The following is a 19101-nucleotide window of genomic DNA, read 5'->3' as shown; positions in this document are numbered from 1 at the left end:
CAACAGATGGATTGTGGCACAGTGACGGCACAGCCTCAACAGATGGATTGTGGCACGTTGACGGCACAGCCTCAACAGATGGATTGTGGCACGGTGACGGCACAGCCTCAACAGATGGATTGTGGCACGGTGACGGCACAGCCTCAACAGATGGATTGTGGCACGGTGACGGCACAGCCTCAACAGATGGATTGTGGCACAGTGACGGCACAACCTCAACAGATGGATTGTGGCACAGTGACGGCACAACGTGACCTCAACAGATGGATTGTGGCACGGTGACGGCACAACCTCAACAGATGGATTGTGGCACAGTGACGGCACAACCTCAACAGATGGATTGTGGCACAGTGACGGCACAACGTGACCTCAACAGATGGATTGTGGCACGGTGACGGCACAACCTCAACAGATCGATTGTGGCACAGTGACGGCACAACGCGACCTCAACAGATGGATTGTGGCACGGTGACGGCACAACCTCAACAGATGGATTGTGGCACAGTGACGGCACAACGTGACCTCAACAGATGGATTGTGGCACAGTGACGGCACAACCTCAACAGATGGATTGTGGCACAGTGACGGCACAACGTGACCTCAACAGATGGATTGCGGCACGGTGACGGCACAACCTCAACAGATGGATTGTGGATCAGTGACGGCACAACGTGACCTCAACAGATGGATTGTGGCACGGTGACGGCACAACCTCAACAGATGGATTGTGGCACAGTGACGGCACAACGTGACCTCAACAGATGGATTGTGGCACAGTGACGGCACAACGTGACCTCAACAGATGGATTGTGGCACAGTGACGGCACAACGTGACCTCAACAGATGGATTGTGGCACGGTGACGGCACAACCTCAACAGATGGATTGCGGCACGGTGACGGCACAACCTCAACAGATGGATTGTGGCACGGTGACGGCACAACGTGACCTCAACAGATGGATTGTGGCACAGTGACGGCACAACGTGACCTCAACAGATGGATTGTGGCACGGTGACGGCACAACTTCAACAGATGGATTGCGGCACGGTGACGGCACAACCTCAACAGATGGATTGTGGCACAGTGACGGCACAACGTGACCTCAACAGATGGATTGTGGCACAGTGACGGCACAGCCTCAAAAGATGGACTGTGGAAGGAGTGGGGAGGAAGATGAGAAGAGGGCGGATGGATTGGGGGGAGGGGGGGGGGGTTAAAGAGATAGGGGAGAGAAGGGGGGAGAGGATGGGGGTGGTGCAGTTGACACTGCTGGCACATTTGCAACGCAAAGAGAGGGGGGAGGAGTGAGAGAGAGACAGAAGAAGAAGGAGAGGAGATGAAAAACAATGCCATTTATCGACTCTCAGTGTGTTCCTCACCGCACGGCTCCACCACCAGCTTTCTCTGATCCCTCACCCCAGCACAGCACCACGAAAAACGTGTTCTGGCACTTACCCTGTCTGACAGCACGATTAGGGCCAAATCACTCTCCGGCCCACACCAGCTCGGCCCAACTTTAACAAGTTTGGAAACGACAATGAACCATCCTTCTGCTCACTCAGCCAAGAAGGACAACTCTCAAGGGAAGGCGTTATGACGTTAAGGGACATCACTCAGGAAACTAAAATAAGACACACGTCTGGGTGGTGGTGGTTGTTGGGGTGGGGGGTGGGGGTAGGAAGTGGCTGGGGAACAGGGGTAACTGAACTCCGCGGAGGTGGGAACTTTCAAAACAGTTCCCATTTCGTCCTGGGCTTGGTTAAACATGCACTGCGATGTGTCTGTGGTCCATTTTCAAGTTAGTTCGGCCTCAGCACAGCCTGATGGAGTTAGCAGAGAGAAGGTGTCAAGCTGACTCATGTTTCATTCATGCTACTTTTCACAGGTACCAGGGAGTGTGTGAGTGTGCACAGAAAACTGGACGTGTTTGTGCAAATGACTTCACTTGAGTAAAAGGTAAATGCTTCTGACACAGTTTCAGATTAACTTTCGTGCTCTCTCTCTCTCTCTCTCTCTCTCTCTCTCTCTCTCTCTCTCTCTCTCTCTCTCTCCCTCCCTCTCTCTCCCTCCCTCCCTCCCCCTCTCTCTCTCCCTCCCCCCCTCTCTCTCTCCGGCCCTACCTCCCTCCCTCTCTCTCCCTCCCTCCCCCCTCTCTCTGTCCCCCCCCCCTCTCTATCTCTCTCTCCAGCACAAACTGCTGTTCACACCAAACTGCTTGCCTCCTGTCACTTTCTGTAGAAAAAAAGGAAAGAGAAAGGAGAGAACGAAAAACCGTGCTGTTCAGATCTGCAACTCAATTTCCTTCACTTGCACTCTCGTTTTCCACATTCATTCTTGCTAAGCTTGTAACGTTACTCACAATTATCCGCTGTAGTTGAAGCTCACGGAAGAATCATGTGGTGAATGAAGTGTTGGCTGTGACTGAAACAACAGTGCCGCCTTCAGCGTGGTTTGATTTCACTCTTTTTCAGTTGTCACGAACTTCATCTTGTGCCAGATTCTCTCTCTCTCTCTCTCTCTCTCTCTATTTCTGGTAATTCTCTGCAGACGTGACGGTTCTTAATACAAGATTACATAAATTAATGAATAAATAAATGAATAGATAGATAGATAGATAGATAGATAAAATAGAATATAAGATTTTTTTTAATAACGTTCTTGCCTCAGTTACTCTGTTTGTGCTACTTGAGGCTTATCCATTACACAATTCATTTTTTCTTACCACGACAAGAATAGATATTCGGAAATGTTCATTCTCCTTTTACGTTGCATGTTTTTGACAATATGTACCTTCTTGGATCTGCACCTATTGTGTCATATTCTCGAGCTGCTATTACTCTTGAAATTATTTATTGTATTGTTTCCGACTGATAACATACTTTGCCTGAATTCACATTTTAACACCTTCAAGAAATAAAATGTACCGATACTTTGTCATGGTGCATTATTGAATCACATCTTATGTAGTGTGTGTGTGTGTGTGTGTGTGTGTGTGTGTGTGTGTGGATGTGTGTGTGTGTGTGTGTGTGTGTGTGTGTGTGTGTGTGTGTGTGTGCGTTCCTGTGTGTATGCATGTATTGTGTCAACTAACAGATAACACTGTCACACCCTTACGCCATAATCACTAACATTGTGCAAAGAGCATTCTCATGTATTACTACCCCATAGATAAAGCTAAAATATCTATCAGCACGCAGGAAATGTTATTGTGAAACCCGTTTATTGTCAGTCTTTATTAAACAATTATTGCATGATGGGCCATTGGATTTCCGTGCTGGAGGGGTAGAAGAGGAAAGTTTCAAAGCACATGTGCACTCATGAAATGGTCGATTTAAATGGATTCAAAAATTGGGATATCTTACTGTAATTTCAGCAGACTACTAAGAAATGGAAAATAACGTGTAATGTTAGAATGTCTTCTGTCAATCAATCAGACAATGAATCACTCAGTCGATCAGACAAAACGTGGACAACCGCCTGCTATGATATTGTGTGAGTATTGCCCCTGTGTATCTGTCTCTCTCTGTCTCTCCTCTCTCTTTCTCATTCTGTCTCTGGGCTGTATCATATGTACACAACTGCACGTGAATGCATTTAGAATCCAGTTCTCTGTTGTTGTTTTTTGTTTGTTTTTTGTTGTTGTTGTTGTTTTTGGGGGGGTTGTTGTTGTTGTTTGTTTTTTTAATTATTATCCAACTTAATCGTGGGGAGCTTGTAATGAACATGTATGTTTATTCAACAAAATGTCTTTGCGTCTTTCTGTCTCTGTGTCTCTCTTTCTTCTTTCTTTCTCGTTCTGTCTCTCTTTCCTTCTACCCATCCTTATCTCTCTCACTATCTCTCTATCTGTCCCTCGCTCTCGTGTCGATATCTCACTCTCTCTATCTGTCCTTCTCCCTCCCTCTCTCTCTATCTGCCTTTTTACTTTCTCTCCACAATATGCCGAATGAAACACTTTGAAGACATGTCTGTTCTCTGCAAAAAGTGCACAGCATAATCTCCCTCCTTCCCTCCCTTTTCTCCGTCTGTCTCTGTCTCTGTGTCTTTGTCTGTCTTTCTCTGCTTGTTTGTCTGTCTTTCTCTGCTTGTTTGTCTGTCTTTCTCTGCTTGTTTGTCTGTCTTTCTCTGCTTGTTTGACTGTCTTTCTCTGCTTGTTTGACTGTCTTTCTCTGCTTGTTTGTCTGTCTTTCTCTGCTTGTTTGACTGTCTTTCTCTGCTTGTTTGTCTGTCTTTCTCTGCTCTCTGCTTGTTTGTCTGTCTGTCTGTCTCCCTGTGCCTCTTTCTCTCTCTCTATCTCTCCCATCCACCCCCAAAACACACCGACACAGACACATACACATATAGACACACATACGTAAGCATACGCGCGCGCGCGCTCACACACACACATACGCACACGCAGGTGTACACACATGAGGGTGTTTAAAGACCTAACAGCGTTTACCATCCTGTGGAGATCAGATGACAAGCTTCCCAGAGAGCATGACATGTGACCGGCAGTGAGACGTGTCAGCACATGTCCGTGCTGCCTGGCCCTGGGTGGAAATATGTGCACACAGTGTTTAAATGTACAGTACAACATGCTGGAAAGGATGCTGGCACGGTGTTACCTGTTCGTGATCTGGAGGCTTATCCATTACACCGAGTCATTTTTTCCTTCCACGAAGAATGCTATTCGGAAAGGTCTTCTTCCTTACGTTGCTGATTTTTGACAATATTACCTTCTGGATCTGGACCAATGGTGTCTTTCTCGGCTGTGATTACTCTTGAAATTATTTATGTTGTTTCCGATGATAACTAATTGGCGCTATTCCTTCTTACCCTCAAGAGATAATTCTTCCGTACCGAAGTCTTTGTCATGGCATTATTGATACATCTTATGTGTTCTTGTCGTGTGTGTGAAGTGTTGTGTGTTCGTGTCGTGTGATGTGTGAGTGCTGTTGTGTGTGTGTGTGTGTGTGTGTGAGTGTGTGTCTTCTGTGTGCTGGAAGGGTGTTTTCGTGTGTGTGGAGTGTGTGTGTGTTGTGTGTGTGTGGTGCGTTCCTGTGTGTGCTCTTCTGTGTCAACTAGAAAGTCTGTCACTTCCTCTAGCTCAAAAGTGTGCAGACTTCTCATGTATTAACCCATAGATAGCTAAAATCCTCTCAGACGGAAAGTGCTTATTGTGAAACCTCGTTTAGTCGTCTTCTTTAAACATTATTGGATGAGGCCATTGGTTTCCGTCGTGAGGGTAAAGGAAAGTTTCAACACATGTCACTAAATGAATGGTTCGATTTCATGGATTCCGAAAATGGGATATCCTACGTAATTCAGCGAACAAGCAATCGGACAATAACGTGATGTGAAAGTCTTCTTCCTCTATGCACTGGAAAGTCTTCCTCTCGATCAGACCAAAACGTGGCACCGCCTCTTGATTGTGGTGAGTATTGCCCTGTGTATCGTCTCTCTGTCCTCTCTCTTTCTCATCTGTCCTGGCATGTTCATATGTACACACTGCCGTGAATGCTGATAGGAACCATTCTGTCTGTGTATTTGTTAGTTTTTGTTTGTTGTTGTTTTGGGGGGTGTTGTTTCTTTTGTTTTTTGTAAATGATTTCCAACTTAATCGTGGGAGTTGTAATGAACATGTATGTTTATTCACAAAAGGTCTTTGCGTTCTTCCTGTTCTCTGTTATCTTTTTCTCGTTCTTCTCTTTCTTTACCCATCTTATCTCTCTGAAGTCTCTTCTGTCCTCGCTCTGAGTCGAATCTCACTCTTCTTCGTCCTTCTGAAGTCCCTCTCCTTCATCTGCCTTTTTAAGCTTTCTCTCCACTATCCCGAATGAAAGTTTGAAACTGTTCTTTCTCTGCAAATGACACATAATCTCCTCCTCCTCTTTCCTCGCGAGTGTCTCTGTCCTGTGTCTTTGTAGCTTCTTCTTCTTGTCTGTCTGTCGTCTCCCGTGCCTCTTTCTCTCTCTCTTCTCCTCCACCCCAAACATCCGAAAGTCAATACCATTAACACCATACGTAGATAAGCGCGGCTGCCTTCCCACATCGCAAACGCAGGTGTACACACATGGTGTTAAGACCAACAGGCTTTACCTCGATCTATACCTTCCTCGTGATGCTGGAAAGGTGCTTCCTTCCTCGTGATGCCTGGAAAGGTGCTTCCTTCCTCGTGCACCAGTACTGCTTTCCCTATTTCCCATGTCTGTCTGTCTGTCAGTTTCTGTCGTTCATTTGTGTCATTAACATTTCTTGTTGATGCCTCTCTCTCTCTCTCTCTCTCTCTCTCTCTCTCTCTCTCTCTCTCTCTCTCTCTTTCTTAGTGGTTTAAATGAAGAGATGGACGACTACCTCTTAAAGCGACAAGAATATAAACACTTGTTATAATCAAAATCCGCCATGTATAAAAGTCATATGAAAATAAGATTATTGATTGTATCGATGACCCAAAAACATTTTGGGCTACCATTAAGTCAATATCATCGAGGAAAATTATTAATGAAAACATCTCAAAGGAAGAATGGATAAAGTACTTTGCTACAGTATTTGATGCCATAAACATTATGTATCAAAAGAAAGTAATTATCCATGATGGATGTGATCATGATGATGAATTCAATTTGCAGTTAAACGGAGATATCCAAATTGATGAAGTCTTTGATGCTATCAACCATTTAAAACATAATAAAGCTGGTGGCCCTCATACTTTAATTCCTGAGGTATTTATCTACTCTGTAAGTACTGTAGCACCATTTCTGGTACGTTTATTTAACCAAGCCTTTAGCACTGGGCAATACCCAGAGTCTTGGTCAGAAGCAATTATTCAACCAGTTTACAAGAAAGGTAAAACAGATGACCCAAATACCTATCGTGGGATTTCCCTTTTAAATGTATGTAGTAAGCTGTACAGTTATATACTTAATAAGCGTCTAGTCACATGGATCGAGGAAAATGAAAGTATAGGAGAAGAGCAAGCGGGTTTTAGGAAGGATCACTCTACAATAGATCACATCTTTACACTCTTTACAGTCATTCAGAAATACTTAGCACAAAATAAGAAACTTTATGTTGCCTTCATCGACTTCAAGAAAGCATTCGACTTTGTATCACACAGTAAACTCTGGCCTATACTTTTGAAACATGGCTTAAGTGGGAGAATATTCTACGCAATTCAAAGCATGTACCAAACGGTAAAATTCCGAGTCAGAAGTGGGGACGGGTCGGGACTGTCAGATTTTCTTTTTTGTCAAAAAGGACTCAAACAAGGGGAAACAACTAGCCCATTACTCTTCTCCTTATTTATTAACGAACTAGCCACTGACATTGTTAGTAATGGAAGACATGGAGCTCAGCTTTACCCAGATTTTTACGAATTGTTTATATTGCTATTTGCTGACGACGTAGCTTTGATATCATTCACTCCAGTTGGATAACAGCATAAGCTGACTTTGCTAGCAAAGAATGCAGATTCCCTTAATCTCACAGTAAATTTGGAGAAATCGAATATTGTTATTTTTAGGAAGGGTGGGTACATTGCTAGTCGAGAAAGATGGTTTTACAAAGGTACGGAGATAAAAATTGTTAATGCTTACAATTACCTAGGAATTTTGCTCAGCACTCGGCTTTCATTCTCTTTCTCTCTTAACAAACATATAACAAAGCAAAAGCTGGAATTCTTGATATATTTAGAACCATGTGGACACTTGGTGATGTAACTCCATCGCTTTTCTTCAAATTATTTGATACACAAATTAAACCCATGCTTTTATATGGGTCAGAGGTTTGGTGCTTGCTAAACGACTCCGCATCGAAAAGGCACATTTATTTGCATTAAAAAAACTTCTTAATGTATCTCCAAAAACGCCAAACGACATGGTATATGGTGAAACGGACAGGAAACCATTATGGATAGATGTAAAAGTAAATGCAATTCGATATTGGCTACGTCTTACCAGAATGGAAAATAGTAGACTTCCTAGGAAATCATACAATATGCTTCTTAATATTCATGACAATGGTAAAGATTGCTGGGTCACGGATGTCCACAGACATTTAACAATTTATGGTTTTGGGTTTGTTTGGCTTAATCAAGGGGTACAAGAGATTAACTGGTTTTTACGTGAATATAAAGAACGTATATCTGACTGTTGGTTTCAAGGGTGGAATGAAAGAATCAAGGAACGTGAAAGATATTCTGTGTACAGATTGTTCAAAACTGAATTATCTTTAGAACCTTACTTCGAAAGTATCAAAAATATAAAACTTCGAGACACATTCATTCGATTCAGGCTTGGCATATCTGACATAAAAACACATAAATTACGCTTTTCTTCTGACTATGGGGTAGATCGTGTCCTTTGTGTAAATGCCGATTGGAAGATGGAACGCATTTTCTGTCGATGTGCACAGCAACCGATGATTTAAGACATAAATATTTTACAAAAGAAAACGTGAAGAAACTTTAAATACATCCCATGGCGTTTATGTGTGATGTTCAACCTTCAAACAGCTTAGCAAAATTTATTTACCATAGCTTAAGACTGCGAAGGGAGACTCAGCGTAAATGATCTCACATACAAAGCTTCATCTCGAAAACCAATTCTTAGCATGCAAAACGCCATTCGATTTATGTTGCCACTGTTTAATTGATTCGTTGATGGAAATGTATGTTAATCGATTGTGAAGATAGTTAAATTGACAAATGGTATTTGAGTATTCTCTCTCTCTCTCTCTCTCTCTCTCTCTGTGTGTGTGTGTGTGTGTGTGTGTGTGTGTGTGTGTGTGTGTGTGTGTGTGTGTGTGTGTGTGTGTGTGTGTGTGAGAGAATACGTAATCGGGTCAATGGCCTCGGGTTACTTAAATATCAACCTCATCAGTAGTCTACGAAGATTGTGCGTATACATACCGTTAGATATTGTTTTGTATTCCTTATGAAAAGCAAAAGAATGTTGTGAAAAGCGTAAAAGTGTAGGAGGGAGGGAACGTTCGAAGGGGTGGGGGAGGGGGGGAGCGTGTTTTCCACTTGGTGATATGAGCATGTTGCTTACGTCATTAAACCATTTGAATCTCGAATCTTGAATCTCTCTTTCTGGCTTCTGTCTATCTGTTTGTCTCTGTGTGCCTTTGTCTCTCTCTCTCTGTCTTCTGTCTATCTGTTTCTGTCTGTCTGTCTATCTGTCTGTATGTCTGTTTGTCTGTCTTTCTCTCGCTCTCTCTGTCTTCTGTTTCTGCCTGTCTGTCTGTCTGTCTGTCTGTCTGTCTCTCTCTCTCTCTCTCTCTCTCTCTCTCTCTCGCTCGCTCTCTCTCTCATTCCCTTCCTCCATGCACCCCCATAATAGTTTTCTTTCTCACCTTCCTTCTCTTTTCCTCCCTGATGTACGTGAAACACGTTTTGACATTTCATGAATGTACGACTGAACACAGCACTAGAAACTACCGTGGCTCTCTGGGGACTTACGCCAAGCAGTTCCCACAGGATCAACGGTGTTAACTGTGAAAAATGGAGGCTCTCAGCTCTTGTAAGAGACAATGACAGCACAGGCTTACACCAGTCCTCCACGTCACCACACATCCATCCGTGTTCTTCCCTGCTTTTACCGGTGAGGGCCACTCTATATCTAGGCCACAAAAACAGAATAAAAGAAAAGACAAAAAAGGAAATAGAAATAAATACGCAAAGCCGAAATAACTAAGAGAACAACTGCTCCCCATTGCAATATTTCATATGTATATAGATATGTCGCGTTCGTTGTCTATGTCAGTGTGGGTACATGTGTGCATGCATCGTTGATTTATTGCTCTTTTGTTTCTATCGTGAATTGAAATCCTGTTATACTTGAAAAAAATTACATTGATTTCACAGATGATCAAACAAACCATTGTAACTGAACAGTGTCATACGATATTGATTAAAATCATAAGAACCCACTCTCCGTAATGTATTTGCAATCCGCTCCATCACGAGAAAAAGAAGAAGAAATCTTTAGGAGGAAAAACGCATCCTGACATGAAACGCAGAACTAAACCTGACAGCAGCAACAAGAGAGGCACTGCGATGGATGATAGAAGACAGCAACCCACACCTCACAGCACACCTGGCAGCCATACACCATGGTATGTTCTATCAAAACCACTTGAACAACACAGTGTCTTCTTTTACATCTCTGTCAAAACCACTTGAACAACACATTGTCTTCTTTTACATCTCTATCAAAACCACTGGAACAACACATTAAGTGTCTTCTTTTACATCTCTATCAAAACCACTGGAACAACACATTAAGTGTCTTCTTTTACATCTCTATCAAAACCACTGGAACAACTCATTAAGTGTCTTCTTTTACATCTCTATCAAAACCACTGGAACAACACATTAAGTGTCTTCTTTTACATCTCTATCAAAACCACTGGAACAACACATTAAGTGTCTTCTTTTACAATTCTATCAAAATCACTTGAACAACACAGTAAGTGTCTTTCTTTTTCTTTTTTTCTTTTTTTACATATAAACAAATACGACCCCATACATCCAAATCAATCTGGATTTAGAAGGAATCATTCTGATGACACAGAAATTACCAAATTGATAGATGAATAGTTTCGAACTATGAATTCAGCAAACAGTAGTTCTTTTTGTTGAATTTCCCGAAGCACTGAAACTGATTTCATCGTTTCTTTCCAACAGTCAACAAACATTATCTTCAAATACGTATACATCAAATTTTCTTTGCAACAAATTTGGCATTCCACAGGGTTCAGTATTATTTTCATTTTCATCAACGATCTACCATATCTCTAAAGATACACGTGACATGTTTGCTGATGATACTTCTTTAATATTGATATATTTGAATATAAAGGCCCAACACTCGGCTTATATCACAGATTGACATAAGTTTACATTTGGGCCAACAGCAAAGTGAGAGCTGTATTATCAATGGTTTTTCCAGTCAATGGGAAACCATTTACAACTTAGTCTTTTGTGAAGGACTATGACTCTCAAACTAGGAGGCAAAATTGTACTGTCTCTTTTGCTGCAGCCTTGTGGGCTAGTTGGCCTTTGGGAACCATCCCAACGCCGACTGTCCTAAAACCTTCTTGGCCGAGAGAGTGGGGATGTACTTGGGCAAGACAATCTCCACTATAATCAAACTCTAGCTCAAATAGTCGGAACAGCAGTTGCCTCCTCTGCTGTTCTGATGGCCATAGTCGGACACGACTATCATATATATATATATATATATATATATATATATATATATATATATATATATATATATATATGTGTGTGTGTGTGTGTGTGTGTGTGTGTGTGTGTGTGTGTGTGTGTGTGTGTGTGTGAATATAACCAAAATGACATTTGGTCATAACAGTTGTGCAAGTATATCTGATTGTTTTCCCAAATCTAGATTAGTTATTTCCGAATTACATGTTCAATTGTCAGATGACGCCTTAAAAGATGGGCTTTTTTTATAATTCCCAGAATCTGATATTGTCATTGTTAATATCTGAAATGTTCCCCAGTATTGTTGGAAAGCAACGGAACAACCACTGTGATCGGGTGGAATTCATGGAACGTGCACAGCTCTGAAATCTGGATCTCCTGGTATGGTGCAGAAGACAACCGGTGCCAAGCCGGGCGCTGTGCCATCTGCACCAGAGCTGAGCTGTGGTTGTCCGCATCGAATACCTGTTGAGAACGGAACTCTCCTGACATTTCATTTCCTGCTGTTCATTGTCCTGCCGTGCAAGGAGAGAGGCCACGTGATACAGCACAGAGCGACGACTGCTGGAGATGTGATCAGTCCCTGTAACACAATGCTGCACGGAGTGTACAACAATTCTTTTTATTCGATTTTTACTTGAGCGTTATATGTTGTGTGTGTGTGTGTGTGTGTGTGTGTGTGCTTCTCTCTCTCTCTCTCTCTCTCTCTCTCTCTCTCTCTCTCTCTCTCTTAGATGGACAAAATTAAAGAGACAACTGTGCAGATGACGACAATGATGATGATGATGATGATGCTATGGATATTACTATAGCGCCTATCTTTGGTCAGAGACCAATCTCTAAGCACTTTACAAACACGAAGTCATTTTCACAACAGGCCTAATTGGGTAGAACCGACTGACAGCTGTCACAGGGCGCTCATCATTCGCTTCCCGTGTCATTCTGTCAAGTTTCAGTCACGCAAACATACGCAAACTCACACAGATATGCAGCAATTTTACGTGTAGAACTATTTTGTTTATTTACCCCCATCATGTAGGCAGCCATACTCTGTTTTCGGGGCTGTGCATACTGGGTATGTTTTTGTTTCCAAAACCCACCGAACGCATACATGGATTACAGGATCTTTAACGTGCGTATTTAATCCTCTGTGTGCGTTTACACAACGAAAATGGGTTCAGGCACTAGCAGGTCTGCACATTTAACTATTGACCAGAGAGACGGAAAGAGTCTCCACCCTTAACCCATCAGTGCAACAGAGATCGAACTCAGGAAACTCGGGTGAGAATACAACGCTCTAACCATTCCATCACACACTCGTCCATGTATCTTCTATGTTCTTGTTTTAACAATCAGGTGCTCCTAGTACTACCGTTTGCCATCTTGAAAAACAGAAATAAAAACAGAAACAAAACAAGTCAAAACAAAACAAAGCACAAAAAAACAAACAAATAAAAACCCAAAGCAACCACAAGAATGCACACAGCGTGGAGCCCACACACGTGACAGTGAAGCCAGACACCACCTTGATGAAGAGTTGACATTTCTTTCTTCTCTGTTCCCTTCACCTTCGCCGTGAAGAAAGGTCATGGTGCTGCACCACGCTGCCTCGGTTCAAATCGATCTGTCCCTTCGTGGACACACGGAGTGCGACGTCATCACGAAGCCACTGACCTGTCCCGGGCAGGGGGAACTAGGGACTGGAAATGTTCACATCTGAAATGTACCCAGGTTATAGGACTGAGCTTCTGTTGCTATATGACATGTACCCAGGGTTATAGGACTGAGCTTCTGTTGCTATATGAAATGTACCCAGGGTTATAGGACTGAGCTTCTGTTGCTACATGACACGATGACTTGTTATAGGTCGTGTGTACACATTCTGCTTCCCAATCCTGGCTGACCGTATTTTCTAGCTATAAATATTCTGAACATGGTACCACTGACCTCGCAATATGAACCAAGATACCTGAAGAATGAACATGGAGATGAAGACGACGAGGAAGAGAACGACAACAACAACAACAACAAAACCGCACACACACACACACACACACACACACACACACACACACACACACACACACACACACACACACTCGCACGCACACGCACACGCACACATAAAATAACGATATATGTTTAGTGATAGTAGACGAAAAAAAATGAAAGAAAAACTTTGTGCGTGCGTGCGCGCGCGCGCGCGCGCGCGCGTGTGTGTGTGTGTGTGTGTGTGTGTGTGTGCATGGGAGGTAGGTGGGGGTAGGGAGCTGATGAGAATAGATGGTGGGAGGTCTGAGATACAGAAAGTGAAAGGCATTGTGAGTGGTAGAAGAGTAACACAGGATTAAACTGAGTTATAGTAAATTATAACTGTCTTAGATATTTCTCTCTCTCTCTCTCTCTCTCTCTCAGTCTCTCTCTCTCTCTCTCTCTCGCGCGCGCGCGCGCGCGCGCGTGTGTGTGTGTGTGTGTGTGTGTGTGGTATGCTTTAGATGAATTTTAATTCTTGCAAAGCTGCAGTGCAATCAACGGTTCATTCAAACTGATTATAGCATGTCGCATAAACTCATACTACTTCCTCAGCAACCGTCTACATAATTTCACACAAAAACCAGTAATCCATGTCTCTACTAAACCTTAGTTTTATGTGATGTTGTGCAGTGTTCAAAGTGTATTCAACTCACAACCGGTTTGAGTGACTGAAATGCAGCACACAAAAGACGACCAGATGAACAGACTGATGTCCTCTTAAGACAAACTGTTTAACACCACTATGAGTGTAAATCATGAGAAGATTACAGTTTACACGGGAGCATGCAATGGCTTATTCAAGACAGACACTGTTTAATTAAATGAAACTATGTGGGCGTAAAACCTGATAAGGGGCCCCATTTATCGGAGACCATACAAGGGGGATTGTCGAAGCAAGCACAATCAGAAGGTGAACTTGAGTTGTGAACAGCAACTAATTCAGGTCTTGGGCAGACATAATTCGGGACAGAGGCTAGTCTCGCTGAGACATTCAGGCATTAAGGCAAGGTCTGATCTCAAGGGAAGCTGACTGGCTGTGCCAACAGACATGATGACATGCTGGGAATGGGGATACATTCTGGTCAACGTTTCTTTAAAGCGTGTGTCATCTGAATAATGTCTTTTTCTGAATCATAAGTTGAACTGGATAAAATTAAAAAAAATTTAAGTAATAAAAATGGACTTTCGACTGCCTTTCGATAGATCCTGAAAAATGTGTTGACTACAAGTTATGATAAGTATATGTACGCCATAACCCTTTGTATTGGGACATACATGTAATACACACGTGGGGAGTCGTGTTGGATGGTACTGATCTATCATGTTGTATACGTTCAGGTTTCAACTTTCTGCCCCCTTGCTGTTATTGTTCATTTTGGTGCACCTCTTGACAAGTTTATTAATTTTCGTTTATGTGTGAATAAAACAACATTAAATCTGTACAGGATATGGAATTCTGATTTGATAACATATTATGTCACTGTTAAAGGAATATGGCTACTATTGAATCTCGAGAACCAAAATTACTATATGTAATGGTTGGATTTTGCCTAAAATAATGAAAAAAGACTTGCTATTAATATACAATGAAAGGAAAGTTTCCAAATACAAGAGACTGAGCAACACACTATACGCCACGTTCTTGGCATCAGAGATCTTTTCCCATCCCTCTTGCGGCCAATCAGTGGCAGCGTCTGTGCGTGTGTGTATGTGTGTGTTTGTGTTTATGTGTGGGTCTGTGTTTTTGAGTGCGTTTGTGCATGCGCGAGAGTGTAAATGTACACACGTGTCAGGAGAGTTCTGTGCATGTGTGTGTGTGTGTGTGTGTGTGTGTGTGTGTGTGTGTGAGGGGGGAGGTGGGGGTGCGGGGAGGAGGGGGGGTAGAGGATGAGGTATGTGAGTGTATCTTTGTATATATGTGTGTGGGGTTGGAGGTGGGAGATATGGGCATGTGTGTGTGTGTGTGCTTGTACAAGTAAGCGTTCATCTGTGTGTGTCTGTTAGTGTGTGTGTGTGTGTGTGTGTGTGTGCGTGCGTGCGTGTGTGTGTTTATGTGTGTGTATGTGTGTGTGTGTGTGTGTGTGTGCCGTGGAAGCTGCGATACATAGACTAGAAATGAGTGTGTGGAGGAGGGCGGTAAAGGAGGTGCAGGGTAATGTGTGTGGTGTGTGTGTGTGTGTGTGTGTGTGCTGGAACTCATGTACGTTTATATGTATTTGACTGTGCTTTCCTATCTGTGAAACTGCATGTTTGGTGCATATCTGTTATGCATGTGTGGGTGTATGTGTGAATGTGTGTCTTCATGTTTTACATTTATTTGCTTATTTATCATCATTGTTGTCTTATTTATTTATTTATTTATTTATTATTATTATTATTTTATTATTATTATCATTACTACTACCCTTTTTTATATCATAATTATTATTTATTTATTTATTTATGTAAGCTTATCTATTATTTATTCACTTTTTTTTCTCAAGGCCTGACTAAGCGCGTTGGGTTACGCTGCTGGTCAGGCATCTGCTTGGCAGATGTGGTGTAGCGTATATGGATTTGTCCGAACGCAGTGACACCTCCTTGAGCTACTGAAACTGAAACTGAAACTGAAAGGAAGTAACGTTTTGATGACATTTCGAAGGATCGTTCTCCAAATTCGTTTTTCTTTTGGAGATGTTCCTTGTATCTCGCATTGTAACACAGCGATTGTGTTTATTTCCATTTCGTCCATGGTATTGCTTTTGCCTGTACAATGAACGCTTATGTATTCTCGTTTCACGTTTCCGATTAAATTCCCGTTTCACCAGTCACATTTCATCAAAACTTTGTTTGCCCTGTCTCACATTCCTGTTTCTCCCACACCGTGTCGGCCATCAAAATATTGGGTTTGGTTTTGCCTCCTTCTGTGCAGGTTGTCTATTTTTACCCTGTGCCCTTTGCTTATTGCATCGACTCGCTTGTGTCCAGTTGTGTGTGTGTGTGTGTGTGTGTGTGTGTGTGTGCATGTCTAGAGGTAACGCGTACGCCTAGGTAGTGAGAGAATCTCAGCACACTGGTTCGAATTACACCGGCAGTCGCCAGTATTTTCTCCCCCTCCACTAGACCTTGAGTGGTGGTCTGGACGATAGTCATTCGGATAAGATAATAAACCGAGGTCCCGAGTGTAGCATGCAATTGGGGCATGAAAAATAACCCACGGCAACAAAAGGGATGTCCCTGGCAAAATTATGTAGAAAAATCCACTTCGATAGGAAAACAAATAAAATTGCAGGTAGAAAAATGTATTAAAAAAAAAGGGGGGGGGGGTGCGCTGTCAGTGAAGCAACACGCTCTCCCTGGGGAAGGCAGCCTGAATTTCACAGAGAAATCTGTTGCGACAAAAAGAGTAATGTTTGTCTGTGTGTCCATGGTAAACTTTAATATTGCCATTTTCTCTGGATATGATGGAGTCTCCCTTCGGTCCGACGGATGAGTAGGCAGGCAGGCTTATCTGTTGGTGTGTGTCCTCATATGGGAGAAGAGGCCGATTCTGGATGCGCAGCACTTCCCACAGGTGTTGCAAGGGAAAACGTCTCCAGAAGTTGAGCCCTGCTTCCTTCGCTCACGCTTCTCCTTAATGGCCAGCGTTCTCTTGTTTTCAAACGTCTTTGTGCCACTAGAGCACAGCATCTTCCAGCGACAGCGGTCAAGGGCATCAGTTTCCCAGGAAGCGATGTCTATGTCACAGGCTTTGAGGTTTGTCTTCAAGGTGTCCTTGAAGCGCTTGCAGGGTCTTCCATGTTCACGGTGGCCTTCCTTCAGCTGGCCATATAAAAGCATCTTCGGGATCCTGCTGTCTGTCATGCGGACAACGTGTCCTGTCCAGCGTAGCTGGCACTGGATCAGCAGGCTTTCGATGCTGGGCAGGCCGCTCCTCTTTAGGACCTGGAGGTTGGAGACTCTGTCTTGCCACTTTATGCCGAAGATCTTTCGTAGGTATCTCTGGTGAAACTGCACAAGTTGTTGAATGTGACGGCGATATGTCGTCCATGTTTCACAGCAGTACAAGGTGGTCAGCACAACAGCTCTGTAGGTTTTAATCTTGTTGCTGAGCCTGATGCCTTTGTTGTTCCACAGCCTGTTGTTGAGTCGGCCAAAGGCTGAGCTGGCCTTGGCGATGCACAGCGTCACTTCTGCATCAAGGGCTCCGTTGCTGCATAGGGTGCTGCCCAGGTAGCAAAACTTGTCGACTGACTTGATCTCTGTGTCATTGATCTTGATTGCAGGTGGGGGGGAGGCACTGGCGTTCTGTGAGCTAGCCGGTTGGTACATGGACTCAGTCTTGCTGAGGCTGATGCGAGTCCAAAGCACCTGCAGGAGGTTGAGAACCTGTCCATAATGAACTGCATGTCCTCATGGGTGTGTGCAGCAAGCGCGCAGTCATCAGCGAAGAGGAACTCTCTCAACAGTGCCTCAAACACCCTGGACCTGGCATGGAGTCGCCGCAAGTTGAAAAGTTTGCCATCTGTGCGAAACTGAATGTTGATGCCCCGGTCACAGTCTTGGAAGGCGTCAATCAGCATGGCAGAGAAAAGAATGGAGAACAGTGTGGGTGCCAAGACGCAGCCCTGCTTCACTCCATTTACCACAGGAAACGGATCTGACATGTCAGTATTTTCCTGTACTCTCACCTGCATGCCATCATGGAAAGACGCAATCAGCTGGATTAGGCTCTCTGGGCAGCCGAACTTTAGGAGGATCTTCCACAGACCATGGTGGTTCACCGTGTCAATGGCCTTAGTCAGGTCTACAAAGACCATGTGGAGCTCCTTGTTCTGCTCAAGGCACTTCTCTTGCATCTGGCGTATGGCAAACACCATGTCACATGTTCCCCTGCCTGAGCGGAAGCCGCACTGTGCTTCAGGGATGACTGTGTTGGAGACATTGTCAACCAGTCTGTTCAGTATGATGCCGGCGAAGATCTTGCCGGTGATGCAGAGGAGAGAGATTCCACGGTGGTTATCACAGGATGTTTTGTCTCCCTTCTGTTTGTAAGTGTGGACAATAGAAGCATCCTTGAAATCCTGGGGGACCTCCCCTCTCTCCCAGATAGACTGGAACAGGGCGGTCAGCTTGTCTGTCAGCACCTCGCCTCCATACTGGTAGACGTCAGCCTGGATTCCATCCGCTCCTGGTGCTTTTCCTGACGTTGTCAGCTTCAGGGCCTCCTGGGTCTCGACATTGGTGGGAGGGGCAGCTAGCGAGTCATTGACTGGTAGCAGTGGGAGGGCTGCAATTGCCTCGTCAGATACGGAGTCCCTTTTGAGGAGGGTGTTGAAGTGCTCTGCCCAGCGGGCAAGGATGTCTTTCGTGTCTGTCAGGAGGGTGGTCTGGTCCGAGGCTCGGACAGGGGTTGATCCTGTGACTCATGGCCCATACACAGCTCGGAGACCATCATGGAAGGTCTTCATGTCGTGAGCATCAGCAGCAGACTGAAGCTCTTCAGACTTTCTATCCCACCAGGTGTTCTTCATCTCACGCAGCCTTTTCTGTACGAGTTGCTTGGTTTGCAAGAACTGGTTCTCCTTCCTCTGGCAGTCTTTATCGGAAATGTGATCCTGATGCCGTATATGCAGTGTGTTCAGGAGCTTGGAGATTCCAGAGCCGTTCTCGTCAAACCAGTCTTTGTGGCTCCTCTGTACAGATCCGAGTGTGTCAGCTGCTGCTGTGTACACAGCATCTCTAAAGGTGCTCCATACCTCTTCTACATCAGTCGATGCAGGAATTTCTTGGAGAGCTGCTTGGATGTGCTGCTGCAGCACGTCCTTGGTGATAGGGAGGTGCTGGATGTTCAGCTTCCTAGGGGGTTTCTGCC

This window comes from Babylonia areolata, chromosome 24, assembly GCF_041734735.1.
Source record: "Babylonia areolata isolate BAREFJ2019XMU chromosome 24, ASM4173473v1, whole genome shotgun sequence".
Taxonomy (NCBI): Eukaryota; Metazoa; Mollusca; class Gastropoda; order Neogastropoda; family Buccinidae; genus Babylonia; species Babylonia areolata.
Note: the sequence above shows the minus strand (reverse complement) of the source record.